This window comes from Mustelus asterias, chromosome 19, assembly GCF_964213995.1.
Source record: "Mustelus asterias chromosome 19, sMusAst1.hap1.1, whole genome shotgun sequence".
Classification (NCBI taxonomy): Eukaryota; Metazoa; Chordata; class Chondrichthyes; order Carcharhiniformes; family Triakidae; genus Mustelus; species Mustelus asterias.
Window position 1 is genome coordinate 79,232,740 of NC_135819.1, and position 12,247 is coordinate 79,244,986.

The window sequence follows — 12,247 nt, forward strand, 5'->3', positions numbered from 1 at the left end:
AATGGAAAAGTCTGTTGGCATCGGGCGGGATTTTGCGGTTATGGGACAAGTGAGGCCGTAACATCCTGCCCAGAATGTTAACTCTGTTTCCATCTCCACAGGTGCTGCCAGACCTGCTGAGATTTTCCAGCAGTTTCCGTTTTTATGACAGGTGTTCAAGCACCAGCTTTGTTTCGTGGCTAACAAATCGGTGGCTTTCTGTTCATTTTCTGAAATGGTTAAAAATAAACATCACAAATCCCCAGTCACTTTTACAAACCTCTTGGGAACTTTTTAAATTTCACTTGAGGCAGGCTGTACACCTATTGCACATGTAACTTGCACGACCCTTCATTTTCTCTGACATCTCCTTAACCGAGTGAATCAAAGTAGATAAGATTGAAAATTAAGAGAATTAAGCTAAATACAACTCAACAACTCCAAAGGTATCAATATAAGGTTATGATCCACATTCAATCCAGAATTGGGGCTTTCCATAGACTGTATTCCCACTATTTCAATTGGAACCAGCTGCTCCAGACAGTATTTGATTGGCGCTGCTAGTTAATGCTGTTGTTTGTGTTGTTGAACTTATCTCATTAACATGACAAAAGTGTTTTGGAGATTGACAGTAACACTGGCTTTCAAAATGTGACTTTTGCCATTGCACAGAATGACGTGGGAGTTACAGTACAGAAACAGGCCATTCAGCCCAGCTGACCTGTGCTGGTGCATGAGCCTGCCCTCATCTTTCATCATCTCACTCTATCAGCATACCCTGCTATTCCTTTCTCCCTCATGTGTTCCTCCCTTCTTTCCCTCCTGACCATGGGAATCCTCCAGTGTCGGGGAGAAGGATGTTAACCAGGATCCAGGGAAAGCACCACTGCGACTGGTTAATAATATTTCCCACCTGGGCATGAGGGGGTAAATTTTATCATTGAGCAATCTCAGGGCAGAATTTGTTTCCAAACTAATAATTCCAAAGATGTGTAGGTTAGGGGGATTAGCCATGGTAAACATGCAGGGTTACAGGGATAGAGGTGGGGAGAGGGCCTCTCAGTAAGAGAGTTGGTGCAGACTCAATGGGCCAAATGGTCTGTTCTGCACTGTGGGGATTGTATGGGGTGAATGTTCCCATTCCGCCCACCATGGGAATCGTACCAGGCGAGGGGCGGACCATGGAAACGTCTGTTGACCTCGGGTGGGATTTTCCGGTTTCAGGGCGAACGTGGCAAGAAAATCCCGCCCATTGATTCTATGATTCTATAACTTGCTTGTGCCATTGCATGGCATGATGTTCTGAATACTAATTTTTTACCTGCACTGGCAGAACGGACAGCCAAACGACAGCTGGAATTTAATACAGAGAGTTGCAAACTGATGTACTTTGGCGGACGAGATGACGAGGGGTGATATAGACTTAACAGCACATTTCTCAAAATGCTCAGGAACAAAGGTACCTTGGGATGAAGGCTTATCGATCTCTGAAGGTGGCAGGGCATATTAGATCGAAACATCGGAACATGACTGATTAACAAAGTATTGCGGATCTTGGGATTCATAAATAGAGGCATTGGCCGGTATTTTATGATTTCGCTCGGGCGAGGCTCATAAAATCCTGCCCGAGGCCAATAGAGAATTCCGTTCTGCGAGTCACGCCTGCCCCAATTCTGGGACGGGCGTGGGTGGTAAAATTCCGACCATTGAGTGCAAAATCAGGGAGGTTATTCTGAACCTTTATAATACTCTGGTTAGGCCCCAACTGGAGGACTGCACCGACTTTTGATCACCACACTTTTAGAAAGATGAGAAGATCTTTGAGAGGATGCAGTGGAGATTTACCTGAATGGTCCCAGGGTGGGGGCGGGTTTAGATACGAGGTTAGGCTGGAAAGGCTCGGCTCATTCTCCTTACAACAAGGGAGTTTGAGGGGAAATTTGATTGAGGCGTACAAGACCATGACCAGTAGACAAGGGCAAACTGTTCCCATTCGCCGATGGTACAAGTACTAAGGGGAGTGCAGATTATAGGCTTTGGGCAAGAGATGCAGGTAATGAGCTGGTACTCGCTGCCTACGAGGGCAGCGGAAATGGAGACAATGAATGATTTTTTTTAAAAATTGGATGACTCTTGAAACAAATGAACCTTCAAGGCTATGGGGATGGAGTGGGGCAATGAGGCAGACTGGATTGCTCCATGGAGAGCTGCTGTGGATATGATATGATGTGGAGATGCCGGCGTTGGACTGGGGTAAACACAGTAAGAAGTTTAACAACACCAGGTTAAAGTCCAACACCAGGCCAAATAAACCTGTTGGACTTTAGCCTGGTGTTGTTAAACTTCTTACTGTGGATATGATAGGCCAGAGGACCTCCATCTGTGCCGTAAATGACAATTATTTTTTAATTCATTTGCTCACGGGGTGTGGGAAGCTCTAGCTTGTCCAGCATTTATTGCCCATCCCTAATTGCCCTTCTGAAGTTCGTGCATCCACAATGCTGTCGGGGACCTGATCAAAACTTCCATTCATCCATGTCTGAATCTGCTATTTGAACATTAGTAATCTACCTAATCTCTCTGGACCTTTCCAAAGGTCAGGTGCAAAGACCATACCACAGCTTGAACTGCATTCAGCTAACTCAACACAGTTGTATAACCTGAAAACCTGGCTTCATGGAATCATAGAATCCCGACAGTGCAGAAGCGGCCATTCAGCCCATTGAGTCTGCACCAACTCTCTGACAGATTATCTTACCCAGGCCCTTTCCCCCCCTGTCCTAACCCTGCAACTCCACACATTTAACATGGCTAATACATCTAACCTATACATCTTGGGACAATAAGGGGCAATTTAATGTGGCCAATCCACATCTTTGAACTGTGGGAAGAAACTGGAGCACCCAGAGAATGCGCAGACTCCACACAGACAGTGACCCAAGCCAGGGATCGAACCCTTGTCCCTGACGCTGTGAGGCAGCAGTGCTAACCACTGTGCCACCCATATAGTTTGTACAGCTCAGTCCTCCAAAGGTGCTTTCCCATTGTGTATTTAAATCAATAAGTGTAGTAATGACAAAAAAGAAAGGAAAGCTTATTTTTCCTTCATACCAGATGGCAAAGAGAGAGTGTAACACAGGTACTGGTTTAAAAAGGAAGGAAGACTTTCCATGGCCACCAGTTATCCCAAAATATTTTACAGCCAATGAAGTATTTGTGTTTTGAAGTGTTGTCATTGTTGTAATGTAGGAAACATGGCAGCCAATTCGAATGCCCACAAGCAACAATGAGCTAATCCCTTTCTGAGAGACTGAGAGGTAAATGTTGTTCAGAACACGGCCGAGAACTCACCTGCGCTTCTTTAAAATAATGCCCGAGGTCTTTTGCAGGCATCTGAGAGCATAAAGAGTGCGTTGGGTTAATATCACATCCAAAAGATAACACCTCCGACAGTGCAGCATTGCCTCTGCACTTGACTGCCATCCGATACTGAGCTGAACCTCTGGAACGAGACTTAAACCCACAATGTTCGGATTCAGATGTGAGTGTGCTACTAACCAAGCCACATTTCACAATGACTATTTTAGAACTTCAAGCATAAGAGTTATACTGATGGCTGGGCCTTGTGTTCCTTGAGTAAAGTAGATCTCTCAAACAAACTGCGCAGGGAGCCAGAATGCCAGTGACTTTCGGGTGGCACTTTCCGGCCATACACCCACCCCCGCCACCCCCCCCACCACCCCCCCCCCCCCCCCCCCCCCCCCCCCCCCACCTCAATGCGTGGATTCCCAGGTGGCGAAGGGTGTAAACAACAGGAAACCCCGTTGACAGGGGCGGAAGATCCCTCCTGCGGCCAATGGTAGGTCACCTCTGCTGCCGCAAAACCCGCTGAGTGGGGTACACGGAAAATCCCACCCATGGAGCGTTAATATCAGTAACACAAAACAGAAAGAAACTAGGAACAGGACCAAGGAGTAAATAGGAACATAGCAAAGAATATGGGGGGGAAGGTGGGATCAGGCTATTGAGCTGGATGAACAGCCATGTTGCCATAATGAATGGTGGAGCAAGCTCAAGGGGCTGAATGGCCTTCTCCTGTTCCTATTTTCTATACAATCATAGAATCCTTACAGTGCAGAAGGGACCATTTGACCCATTGAAACTCCACCAACTCACTGACAAGGTATCCTACCCAGGTCCTCTCCTCTGCCCTATCCCCATAACCCCGCACATTTCCCATGGCTAATCCATCAAACCTACACATCTTTGGACACTAAGGGACAATTTAGCATGGCCAATCCACCTAACCAGCACATCTTTGGACTATGGGAGGAAACTGGAGCATCTGGAGGAAACCCACGCAGACACAGGGAGAATGTGCAAACTCCACACCGTCATCCAAGGCCGGAATTGAACCTGGGTCCCTGGCGCTGTGAGGCAGCAGTGCTAACCTGTGCTATGTTTCTATGATTATGTCATTTGGCCCTTCGAGCCTGCTCCGCCATTCAACACGATCTCAGTGCTCTCCTCATACACCTTGACACCCTTAGATTCTAGAAATCTATCTATTTTCCTTCTTAAATATATTCAGTGACTTGGCCTCCACAGCCTTCTGTGGGAGAGAATTCCACAGGTTCACCACCCTCAGAGAGAAGAAACAACGGAGGAGGAACTATGGTGGCGCAGTGGTTAGCACTGCTGCCTCACAGCACCAGGGACCTGGGGTTTGATTCCCAGCTTGGGTCACTGTCTGTGAAGAGTCTGAATGTTCTTCCCGTGCCTGCGTGGGTCTCCCCTAGGTGCTCCGGTATCCTCCCACAGTCCGAAAGATATAACATTACACATCAGTTCATAAAGAGATGTGCTGGTTAGGGTGCATTGGCCGTGCTAAATTCTCCCTCAGCGTACCCGAACAGGCGCTAGAGAGTGGCGACTAGGGGATTTTCACAGTAGCTTCACTGCAGTGTTAATGTAAGACTACTTGTGACACTAATAAATAAACTTCAAACTTAACAATATACCTAAATTCCTTGACAAGACTTATGCATTTAAATCGAGTCCATTAAATTTGATCTGTACAAAATTGTGCGTGCTGATCTTTCACAGTGACTCTCGAGTGTGCAAAATTATCTGGTTTATAAAATCTGCCCTGGTTTTATTGCCATTTGGTTGTAACCTGACATTAGGCACTGTGGACACAGGAAGTTAAACTGCAACTGTCACAAAGTTACACAAAGTGCCACTTATCTGATGATGAAAGGTACATATTCCTTTCTATTCATTTATAACGAATTTGAAAAATAATTTATTTCAGAGTTTTGTCGTAAAGATGCATACGTGGAAATATCCCTCCAGATATCACGAGCAGCAAATCACAATTACAGCGTATTCTGTGCATCAATCTGACACTTAAACTGCATTACCTTGGTGCAGATGCTTCATTTCAACTGGCCTATAATTTGTGTGAGTAAGTATTTAAAAGCTCTCTTGGGCACTGCTGCTCAATCTGACACTGAACACAAATGGCAGATGATGTGTTGGGGTGTAGAGGAAGTGAGAGCAGGTGGCATTTAATGTTGTGAGGCTGTTCTTAACCAGAAGGTGCTTTATTTCCTCCCCAAAACCTCATCAGGTTTTAGAGTCTAACTTTCAAACGTGCCTTCGCTGAACCGTGACATATATCTCATTTTCCTTTATTTTTGGCGACAGCCGTTATAGTTCTTGAAATCCTTTCTCTCTGACGGTGATTTCACACTGACGCTAGAGGTTTATCACTTGTGTTTAATGAGGATAATTTAACTTCAGGCTTCTTCACGGAATGTGTGTTCCTACAAAATGGGACAAATACACTGACTGACCCTCAGAGAGGATTCCAGTACATTGCATCTCATATTAGCCTAAACGGACTTGGTGTCATTCAGATTTTAGACTCTTTGTATTTCCTCAGAAGGTCACCATCACAGCTAACTTCCTTAATCCCACAATCCACCTTCTTATTCCTGATGCTTTCCACAGACACGCATGACTGGGTTTGCACTGCTGGCTTTCTAACTCAATAGCACACTAACCCGCTGAGGCAGCCTGAGATGGGGCAGCACGGTGGCACAGTGCTTAGCCTCACGGCGCCAGGGACCCGGGTTCAATCCCGGTCTTGTGGACTGTCTGTGTGGAGATTGCATGTTCTCCCTGTGACTGCGTGGGCTTCCTCCAGGTGCTCTGGTTTCCTCCCACAGTCCCATGTTGTGTAGGTTAGATGGATTAGCCATGCTAAATGCATGGGGTTACAGCAATAGCGCCGGTAAGATGCTCTATCAGAGAGTGGGTGCAGACTTGATGGGTCGAATGGCCTCTTCTACACTATAGGGATTCTATGAGACCTTTATTTACACAGTTTGTGGTCTGTAACAGTGACATAATTTCCACCAATGTTCTCTCCATTTCTTCCAGTCATTTGGTAAAGGAGAGAAGTCAATCTCTCAGTTTTAGATTTATTCACACAGTGACAACATTACAAATGTCTAACTGTACAATCCAACACTAGTATCCAGGCAGAAACCCACAACTCATTTACAAGGTGTCTGGATATGCACCTGAAGTCCAGTAACCTGCAGGGCTGCGGATCGAAGGCCAAAAGGTGGGATTAGGCTGGGGGCTCGTTTCTCTGTGGTCGTCACAGGGATGATGGGCAGTGGTCTCCTTCCGTCCTACAAACCCTTCTCGGAGGAATTTCAAGAAAGTGGGGAGAGGGTGGGGCATGGCACTGCGTACACTGTTCCTTCAGAGAGCCAGTATGGACACAATGGGCAGAATGGCCGTCTTCTGTGCTGTAATGATTCTATGATTCTATTCTATGATACCCACCTGTGACAATGTGTCCGTGTTCAAATATACCCCAGGTCTCTCATAACATTTTAGAAGTTATCTTTTTTAAATTCCGATCTGATGTTTCCTCCCACTGTCCAAAGATGTGCTGGTTAGGTGGGTTGGCCATGCTAAATTTCCCCTTAGTGTCAGGGGGACTAGCTTGGGTAAATGCATGGAGTTGCGGGGAGCGGGCCTGGGTGGGATTGTGGTCAGCGCAAATGGCCTCCTTCTGCACTGTAGGGATTCTATGGATTCTATGATTGTCTGCACTATTGCTTCAACCCCAGATACAAACTCATTTGCTTTCAATTTCACGTTTGAAAAGTAACAAAGATCTGTTCTGATGCTAGACTCTAGGTTGTGTCTGTGACACTGGGACAGAATACCCCCCCCCGACAGTGCATCATTTACATGAAGAAGTCCATTGTGCTCCTGGAAGACAGTGGCTGTCCCGTGTCTCATCAATGGATTTAATCCCCCGCCCCCACTCGGCTGTGATGACTTTTCATTTCTGTTGCCAGCCACTCATGTTGTTCAACTATTTGCTAACTAACCACTGGCAGGGGTTATGGCAGCAGACAGTGACTGCCAATTCGCTGTCTTCTTAGCTGTGGGATGCACGAGTGTCGCCCGTGGGAATCTTTTTGCTGAATGTTTGGTGGGATTGGACTGAGTCACGGCCACCCCTGTGTGAGATTAGGAATGAAATTGAGTCGGAAATTGCAGATTCAGATGGAGAGGCTGACATTCAAATGAGGCAAATCAAATTAATTTGCCTGTTCTGGCAGCAGTTAAGGCACCGGCCCCTTTTAAAGCTTTCAGTACTACTTATGGGGGAATTATTTGACTTGTAGAAGCTTAAGGATGCTCAGTCCAGAGATCCACCCACCTGATTCTATATAAAATGGTGAGTCGGTTAACTCAGTTGGCTGCACGGCTAGTTCAGGATGCAGAGCAACGCCAACAGTGTGGGTTCAATTCCCCTACCGGCTGAGGTTATTCATGAATCACAGAATCCTTGCAGTGCAGAAGGAAGCCATTTGGCCCGTCGAGCTTGCACCGACAACAATCCTACCAAGGCCCTAAACCCTGTAACCCTACGTATTTATCCTGCTAATCCCTTTGACACTAAGGGGCAATTTAGCATGGCCAATCCACCTAACCTGTACATCTTTGGATTGTGGGAGGAAACTGGAGCACCCGGAGGAAATCCATGCAGACATGGGAGAACATGCAAACTCCAAGCAGAGAGTCACCCAAAGCCTTGATGACTCTCTGACTTTTGCATCTTTTTCCTGATGAAAAAAGGTGGAAAAGAGTATGTCCGGGGTGTGTGGGGTCCTTGATTATGCTAGCTGCTTTTCCGAGGCAGCCGGAAGTGTAGACAGAGTCAATGGATGGGAGGCTGGTTTGCGTGATGGACTGGGCTTCATTCATGACACTTTGTAGTTTATTGCGGTCTTGGTCAGTGCAGGAGCCATACCAAGCTGTGATACAACCAGAAAGAATGCTTTCTATGGTGCATCTGTAAAAGTTGGTGAGAGTCATGGCCGACTTTTAACTTTCCCAACATTGACTGGGACAGCCATAGTGTTAGAGAGTTGGATGGAGAGAAATTTGTTGAGTGTATTCAGGAGGAATTTCTCATTCAGTATGTGGATGGCCCGACTAGAGAGGGGGCAAAACTTGACCTCCTCCTGGGAAATAAGGAAAGGCAGGTGACAGAAGTGTTAGTGAGGGATCACTTTGGGACCAGTGACCATAATTCTATTAATTTTAAGATAGCTATGGAGAATGATAGGTCTGGCCCAAAAGTTAAAATTCTAAATTGGGGCAAGGCCAATTTTGATGGTATTAGGCAGGAACTTTCAAAAGTTAATTGGGGGAGTCTGTGGGAAGGCAAAGGGACATCTGGTAAGTGGCAGGCTTTCAAAAGTGTGTTAACCAGGGTTCAGTGTAAACACATTCCTCTTAGAGTGAAGGGCAAGGCTGGCAGAAGTAGGGAACCCTGGATGACTCGGGACATTGAGGCCCTGGTCAAGAAAGAGAAGGAGGCACATGGCAAATGAATCCCTTGAAGAATATAGGGGGTGTAGGAGTAGAGTTAAGAGATAAATCAGGAGGGCCAAAAGGGGACACAAGATTGTTTTGGCAGATAAGGCAAAGGAGAATCCAAAGAGCTTCGACAAATACATAAAGGCGAAAAGAGTAACTAGGGAGAGAGTAGGGCCTCTTAAGGATCAACAAGGTCATCTATGTGTGGATCCACAAGAGACGGGTGAGATCCTAAATGAATATTTCTCATCAGTATTTACTGTTGAGAAAAGCATGGATGTTAGGGAATTTGGGGAAATAAATAGTGACGTCTTGAGGAGTGTACATATTACAGAGAAGGAGGTGCTGGAAGTCTTAAAGCGCATCAAGGTAGATAAATCCTCAGGACCTGATGAAGTATATCCCAGGACATTGTGGGAGGCTAGGGAGGAAATTGCAGGTCCCCTAGCAGAGATATTTGAATCATCGATAGTCACAGGTGAGGTGCCTGAAGATTGGAGGGTGGCAAATGTTGTGCCTTTGTTTAAAAAGGGCTGCAGGAAAAAGCTTGGGAACTACAGGCCGGTGAGCCTCGCATCTGTGGTGGGTAAGTTGTTGGAAGGTGTTTTGGGAGACAGGATCTACAGTCATTTAGAGATGCAAGGACTGATTAGGGACAGTCAGCATGGCTTTGTGAGTGGAAAATCATGTCTCATAAATTTGATTGAGTTTTTTGAAGGGGTAACCAAGAAGGTAGATGAGGGCAGTGCAGTTGATGTTGTCTACATGGACTTCAGCAAGGCCTTTGACAAGGTTCCGCATGGTAGGTTGTTGCATAAGGTTAAATCTCACAGGATCCAGGGTGAGGTAGCTAAGTGGATACAAATTTGGCTTGATGACAGAAGCCAGAGGGTGGTTGTAGAGGGCTGTTTTTCAAACTGGCCTGTAACCAGTGGTGTGCCTCAGTGATCAGTGCTGGGTCCACTGTTATTTGTCATTTATATTAATGATTTGGATGAGAATATAGGAGGCATGGTTAGTAAGTTTGCAGATGACACCAAGATTGGTGGCATAGTGGATAGTGAAGAAGGTTATCTTGGATTGCAACAGGATCTTGATCAATTGGGCCAGTGGGCTGACGAATGGCAGATGGAGTTTAATTTAGATAAATGGTAGGTTGAACCAGGGCAGGACTTACTCAGTTAATGGTAGGGCGTTGGGGAGAGCTACAGAACAAAGAGATCCAGGGGTACATGTTCATATCTCCTTGAAAGTGGAGTCACAGGTGAACAGAGTGGTGAAGAAGGCATTCAGCATGCGTGGTTTCATTGGTCAAAACATTGAAAACTGGAGCTGGGACGTCTTGTTGAAGTTGTACAAGACATTGGTAAGGCCAGACTTGGAATACTGTGTCCAGATCTGGTCATCCTATTGTAGAAAGGATATTATTAAACTAGAAAGAGTGCAGAAGAGATTTACTAGGATGCTACCGGGACCTGATGGATTGAGTTATAAGGAGAGGCTGGATAGACTGGGATTATTTTCTCTGGAGCGTAAAAGGTTAAAGGGTGATCTTATAGAAGCCTATAAAATAATGAGAGGCAGAGATCAGCTAAATACAAACAAAGAACAAAGAACAGTACAGCACAGGAAACAGGCCCTTCGGCCCTCCAAGCCTGTGCCGCTCCTTGGTCCAACTAGACCAATTGTTTGTATCCCTCCATTCCCAGAATGCTCATGTGACTTATCCAGGTAAGTCTTAAATGATGCCAGCGTGTCTGCTTCCACCACCCTACTTGGCAGCGCATTCCAGGCCCCCACCACCCTCTGTGTAAAAACCATCCCTCTAATATCTGAGTTATACTTCGCTGCTCTCACCTTGAGCCCGTGACCCCTCGCGATCGTCACTTCTGATCTGGGAAAAAGCTCCCCACCGTTCACCCTATCTATCCCCTTCATAATCTTGTACACCTCTATTAGATCTCCCCTCATTCTCCATCTTTCCAGGGAGAACAACCCCAGTCTACCCAATCTCTCCTCATAGCTAAGAACCTCCATACCAGGCAACATCCTGGTAAACCTGCTCTGCACTCTCTCTAACGCCTCCACGTCCTTCTGGTAGTGCGGCGACCAGAACTGGACACAGTACTCCAAATGTGGCCTAACCAGCGTTCTATACAGTGCATCATCAGACTCCAGCTTTTATACTCTATACCCCATCCTGTAAAGGCAAGCATACCATATGCCTTCTTCACCACCTTCTCCACCTGTGTTGCCACCTTCAAGGATTTGTGGACTTGCACACCTAGGTCCCTCTGTGTTTCTATACTCCTGATGACTCTGCCATTTATTGTATAACTCCTGCCTACATTATTTCTTCCAAAATGCATCACTTCGCATATCTTCTCCCAAAAGTAGGGGAGTCTAAAACTAGAGGGCAAAGGTTCAAGGTGAGTTGGGAGGGATACAAAAGGGTCCAGAGGGGCAATTTTTTCACACAGAGGTGAGTGTCTGGAACAAGCTGCCAGAGGTAGTAGTAGAGGCAGGTACAATTTTGTCTTTTAAAAAGCGTTTAGACAGTTACATGGGTAAGATGGGTATAGAGGGATATGGGCCAAATGCGGGCAATTAGGATTAGTTTAGGGGTTTTAAAAAAAAAGGGTGGCATGGACAAGATGGACCGAAGGGTCTGTTTCCATGCTGTAAACCTCTATGGCTCTATGACTATGACTCTATGACTTCAGGCCTCACCACCTTCCCACCTCTTCCCCTTGATTCCCCCAGAGACTAATAATCTGTCTATCCCAGCCTTAAATAGAATGTCATTCATGTTCCTGCTTTGTGATTGGAACAAACAAAGGACAAGGAAAATTACAGCACAGGAACAGGCCCTTTGGTCCTCCAAACCTCCACCGACCATGCTGCCCGTTTGAACTAAAACCCCCTACCCTTCCGGGGACCATATTCTTCTATCCCCATCCTATTCATGTATTTGTCCAGACGCACCTGAAAAGTCACCAGTGTATCTGCTTCTACGACCTCCCCAGCAGCGAGTTCCAGGCACCCACCACTCTCTGTGTAAAAAACTTGCCTCGTACATCTCCTTTAAACTTTGCCCCTCGCACCTTAAACATCTGCTCCCTAATAATTGACTCTTCCACCCTGGGAAAAAGCTTCTGACTATCCACTCTGTCCATGCCTCTTATAATCTTGTAGACTTCTATCAGGTTGCCCCATAACCTCCGTCGTTCCAGTGAGAACAAACCAAGTTTCTCCAACCTCTCCTCATAGCTAATGTCCTCCTTATCAGGCAACATCCTGGTAAATCTTTTCTGTACCCTCTCCAAAGCCTCCACATCCTTCTGGTAGT